Source organism: Quercus robur, chromosome 11 (assembly GCF_932294415.1).
Source record: "Quercus robur chromosome 11, dhQueRobu3.1, whole genome shotgun sequence".
Taxonomy (NCBI): Eukaryota; Viridiplantae; Streptophyta; class Magnoliopsida; order Fagales; family Fagaceae; genus Quercus; species Quercus robur.
In genome coordinates, this window is record NC_065544.1 from 24,765,411 (window position 1) to 24,771,452 (window position 6,042).

Here is a 6,042-nt window from a genome sequence, read left to right on the forward strand (position 1 = left end):
CAAAGAGAGATACTACCTTACCCAGTAATTTGGACAACCGTAGAACCTTCTTCCAGGGTTGTCAGATGTCCACGAAACGACCACAACGGGTCTCTCCGAGCAGAAGCATCAGGCTGGGCCCCTTTTCCTCAAGCTTCTACTCGATGACATCGAGCTTGAATCCATGGAAAGCAGTTGATTTGAAGGTGTTTTTGAGTTCGTGACTGGTGAGTGACTTCAATCTGTGTGGTGACTGATGAGCGAGGAGCTGAGGAAATTTGGGGGTTAGGGATTTCTATTTGGGTGATTTGGGGTTTTGCTTGGTTAGGGACTGTCACGTGAGTGGCAAGTGACTAGGAATGGGCGGGAGTAACTAACAGTGGTACTGTAGAGATTATTTTATTATTGACTACCAATGCCGTTTGCCACATCAGCCTTATCCGTTTATGAAGTAACGGTAGGGACTAAAATGGAACCGCTTTTCTGGAGAGGGACTAAAAGCGGTAAAAAAAAAACTTAGGGACTAAAACGGGAATCGGGTCAAAATGTAGGGACCAAAATGTGATTTTCGCCTTAATTATTAAGTTGGGTGAATGATTATCAAAAGGAGGAAAATTTTTTTCTTAGTGATTAGGAAAATATTCCTATTTAGTTAATCCAAGGATATTAAATTAGAGATATAATTGTCATTTAAAAAAATATATTTTCCCAAATTTTGGGAACATGGATACCCATATTTTAAAAAAGGGAATCCAAATTCCCATAAAATTGAGGTAGGCATCGAAATACCTTTGTTATTTGGATTCCATTAAGTATTTGAAGTCAAACATGGAAATCCTCATTAATCCTCTAATCAAACGATAAATAAGTGTTTTCACCTTGCAAGGTTTTTTATATGTATTTTTCTTTAATACTTGAAGTTTATAAGACATTTTTTAAGAAAGATTGTGAAACATTTACTAGTGAAATTATTTAGTGTACCTAGTGTGCTGGTATCTTATGTGCCTGGCGCATGAGAGATTTTTCCATACCTAGTATACTATATTTCTCTCTAACATTAATGTGGATCCTATTTTTGGATCCTACTTTTATGTAAAAGTGAGGTGTAGTGCAATGAGTATACAAAATAATTTCTCTATCCACATGTTGGTTTCGGCCCTTTTAATTATTCTCTTCATTTTACAAAGACGGATTCTTATGCTTAATTTGTTGTTTGGTTTTGCAGTTTTGCTTACAACAAGTGGAGGAAGGGGAGATTGAATCCAAGTGCCCTTTATAAGAGAGTTGGATAATACAACTAAGCATAAGGCTCGGGTGTATATCAAAATGGTTAAACCTTCTTAGTGTGCGTTTGGCTCCACCTTAAAAAAACCAACTTATTTTACTATTTAGTTTATTTTTGTTACTATTTATAGATCTCATTGCACTTTTTGGTACTATTTATAAGTCATATTGTACTATTTTAACTAACTTTTACCGTTATGTACAGTACTTTCAGCGAAAAATTTTCAATTTCAGCAAAATAAACGAATCCCAAACAGACCCTTAATAAAAAAAAAAAAGGTAAATAAGTAAAATTAAATTACCTTGGTTTAATTATTATTATTATTATTTTTAATTTTTGGAGGAGTTTTAGAAAGACTAGATCAATAATATCTAGGTTTATCAAACTAACATACTTTTACTAAGACTTTTAACACTATATTTTAGAATTTGTCAAAAAACGAAATAGGGAATGAATGAATATATAAATAAAACTTATTTTTTTTCTTATATCTAAAAGTGCCAATGCCCCTATAGTGTTTTGGCACTGTTCATATGGTGTTTTTCACTATTCATCTACCGTGCCATTTTGGTGAGGCACTTTATCTTCTTCTTCTTCTTTTTTTTTTTTTTTTTTTTTTTTTTTTTATTTTTAAGTTTTGAACAATAGCTACAGTACCAAGTGGTACTGTAGCTACATTTTTTTTTTTTTTTAGTCTTCCGTTTGTACTCTTTTTTCTTTTATATATATATTGTTATATTAACATAACAAATTTTACAATATTTTCATAATTATTGAGGTGTTAATTTCTTATAAGTCAAAATAAAATAATAAAATATGAAATTGTGACCAACCACAACTGAAGGAGATTCAAAAGTAGTGATTAACTCTCTCCAAAGCAAAGAAGCCTCGTTCTCTTCATTTGGCCACATTATGGAGTCAGCAAAATCCATGCTTGGTTCAAGTACTTGCATTAATTTCTCCCATGTACGTAGAAGTAGTAATAAAATAGCCCATAACCTAACTAAACATGCAAGAAATGTCAGAGGTTTGTCATTGTGGGTAGAGGATGTTCCACCACACTTAGTTGATGTACTCTTTACCGAACCTGGCTGATTTTATAATAGCAGTAGTATTCATTCTCAAAAAAAAAAAAAAAAAAAAAAAAACCTGAAAATAAATGTTTTGTGAAAATGTTGTGACACTTATATAATAATTATATATAATTTTTTTTTTTTTTTTTTATGAACAATCCTTATATAATAATTATACATGAAGAACATGGATTACAAATCTCATGCATGACTACTAGAAAAGTTAACCTAATAAGTGACTTTCCTTTTTCCTTTAAAAAAAAAAATAATGGTGTAAATTAAGAATCAGCAATTTTATTATTCTAGTTTTTTTTTTAATTTATTTATTGATAATCTATATACATATATATATATATATATATATAGGTAAAGTTGAGAGAAAATCCAATTAGAATTTAAAAAATTGGATTCCAATTGTTGTCTAATTTTGTACCACGTGTCCTATTTAAGTTTTTAAAATTTTTGTTTTAGATGAGTTAATGAGGTGCAAAAGACGAAGGGTTTAATATAAATAAATCATCAAAAACTCAATAAACATTAAAGAAAAAAGAATGAAAGAGTAAACTCATGTGTATATCCAAAATAAATTAAAATAAAAACCAAAAGAGAGAGAGATAGTATAATTTGAATCCATATATGTGTGTAATTGTAATTTTTTTTAATTGTACCGTGCGTATACACAGGTTATACACTAGTTTCAAGTAAAAGAAAAATTAAAAGATCTAGTATGTGTCATACTAATAATTGTTCTATAAGAGCATTCTCATTAGCTGTTTTATAAAAAAAAAGTCATTTTGACACATCAAAAACTTACTTTATTATTTTACCACATCATTTTACAATATACCATTCATCAGATATTTTATCCTTCAATTTTATACATTAAAATAATATTTACTACATATTAAAATAATATATTAACTCCTCCCTATCATCATCACTGTCATCAACAACAACAACAACGGCACAACCGCCACAACAGCAACAATAGCCACCAACAACCACTGTCACAACAACACCAACAGCCACCACCGATACAAACCCACATCCACCAACGCGACCTTAAAAAAAAAAAAAAAATCCACAACAACCTACCACATTCACAAACCTCAAAACCCATCCCAAATCAAACAAACCCACAACCACCACTGCCGCAACAACGGCCACCAACAACCACTACTGCAACAACACTGATAGTGGCAGCAGCTTTTTCTTAAATATTTACATGCCTCTCTTTGTCCTTTTATTTCTTAATACTTATTCTCTTTCGTTGACTAGTATGATGCGTCCCCTTTAGATGGCTGACCGTCCCCTTTCTCCTCGGCCTGACCTATTCGAGGAGGAGTTCTTCCTTGGGTTGGGCCCCTGGCCCAACACATACATTGGTCTGGGCTTCCCGGTTTATCACCCCCACAATAGCCCCTCGGGATTCTTCTTTTCTTCTTCCAGGGAGGAAATGAGGATCTCGATGTTATAAAAACTCCTTCGGGCCCATGTTGCCCCAGGTCACGTTCTTGATGTTTCGATACACGAGGCGCGCCTCCATTAAGATCCTTACGAAGTGATGCAGATCCAATGGTTTAAAGACTTCTTTGGAGATTATGCGGGATTTATTTTCACCCATAACTTTCTCTTTGAAACTTGGGCGAATTAATTTCTACCAAATTTCGCCTCCTATATAAGACACTTTTGGGAGAATCATTATTCCTCATTCACAGATCCTTGAGTTCTGCAGGAACCTCAAGTTCTTATTCCTTTAGGCATTTCCAGGGACCCTGCCATGATGGTGATCAAAGTTTAGGGAATGAGGTGGCTAAGGATAAAGGTGAGGGCAAGGAAGACAAGCCCTCCTCGGAAATCAAGGATGTCGCCAAAACCCAGAATAACGCAGTTAAGGCAAGGGAAGCAAAGGCCGAAGGCGTTCCTTCCTCTCAACTGAGCAAGAAGGAAATCACTCTTCCTTCAGTTAAGACCCGAAGCAGATGTAGATCGCATCAGATTTTTGGTGCGATAAGGTTTGAGTCCCACCCATTTCTCAGCCTTGATAGCAGAACATCCTGTAACTAGGAGAAAAGGGGTCCATTAAGCGTTCCCACTTCTTCTTCTTTCTCATCGCCGGTACCATCTACGCTTCCTCTTCTTTCTCAGCGCCGGTACCATCCATACTGGCTCGATTGTTGCTAGAACAAGATTGTGGACCTACCATTCCTATGAGTTTTCCCCCTTCTTTTTATAGTTAGCCTTTGAAACAGGCTTGCCTAAGCTATTTTGTATATGGTGTACTTTCCCTCTATTTAATAAATGAAAACTACATTTTTACTTTATGAGTCTTCCCTTTTTGCAATAATCATTTCATGAATGAGTGTGTTGGTATTTTTATTTCAAATAGGGCTTAGAATTGATACTGTTGTTTGTAATGAAAAGTTGTCACCCTACCTTAATAAAAATTGACAGTGGTACCCGACTGCTAACTTTAAATAAGTTAACTATGTAGGATTAATCAGGAAAATAACCATATGCTCTATACTGCGAATAGTGCAACCATTAAAAAGTGTAGAATTTGAAGTAAGTGATCCGAGGGGACCATCGTGTACTAGGGTTCTATTTGACGTTTACGATGATGTTATACTCTTAATTTCCCCCAAGCATCTAGTCTGAGGACTCAGGCATGCGTTAGGTTTTGTTTGAGCACTTTATAGATACGTCATAGTGTTAATTTCCCCCATGCATCTGGTCTGAGGACTCAGGTATGCGTTAGGTTCTGTTCAAGCACTTCATAGATACCTCATAGTGCTAATTTCCTCCAAACATCTGGCCCGAGGATTCAGGCATATGTTAGGTTCTATTTAAGCACTTTATAGATACATCATAGTGTCAATTTCCCTTAAACATCTGGTCCGAGGACTTAGGCATGCGTTAGGTTCGGTTTAAGCACTTCATAGATACATCAGACATGCGTTAGGTTCTGTTTAAGCACTTCATAGATACATCATAGTGTTAATTTCCCCCAAGCATCCGGTCTGAGGACTCAGGCATGCATTAGGTTCTGTTTAAGCACTTCATAGATACATCATAGTGTTAATTTCCCCCAAGCGTCTAGTTCGAGGACTCAGGCATGCCTTAGGTTCTGTTTAATTTTCCCCAAGCGTCTGGTTCGAGGACTCAGGCATGCCTTAGGTTCTGTTTAAGCACTTCATAGATACATCATAGTGTTAATTTCCCCCAAGCGTCTGGTCCGAAGACTCAAGCATGCGTTAGGTTCTGTTTAAGCACTTCATAGATACATCATAGTGTTAATTTCCCCCAAGTGTCTGGTCCGAGGACTCAGGCATGCGTTAGGTTTTGTTTAAGCACTTCATAGATACATCACAGTGTTAATTTCCCCCAAGCGTCTGGTCCGAGGACTCAGGCATGCGTTAGGTTCTGTTTAAGCACTTCATAGATACATCACAATGTTAATTTCCCCCAAGCATCTGGTCCGAGGACTCAGGCATGCGTTGGGTTCTGTTTAAGCACTCCATAGATACATCAGAGTGTTAATCTCCCCCAAGCATCTGGTCTGAGGGCTTAGGCATGTGTTAGGTTCTGTTTAAGCACTTTATAGATACATCACAGTGTTAATTTCCCCCAAGTATCTGGTCCGAGTACTTAGGCATGCGTTAGGTTCTGTTTGAGCACTTCATAGCAAGGTCTTAGTCAACCCCA

General features: G+C 35.9%; 1 protein-coding gene across 1 annotated transcript in view; it reads left to right on the forward strand.

The window, feature by feature from the left end:
- The window catches only part of LOC126705325 (MADS-box protein SVP-like), a 95,216-nt gene extending 93,767 nt beyond the window's left edge, over positions 1-1,449 (forward strand). The window contains exon 12 of the mRNA XM_050404234.1: positions 1,205-1,449. The gene's annotated coding sequence lies outside the window, so the exon portion shown is untranslated. The remainder of the gene's footprint in view (positions 1-1,204) is intronic.
- Positions 1,450-6,042: the final 4,593 nt, after the last annotated feature.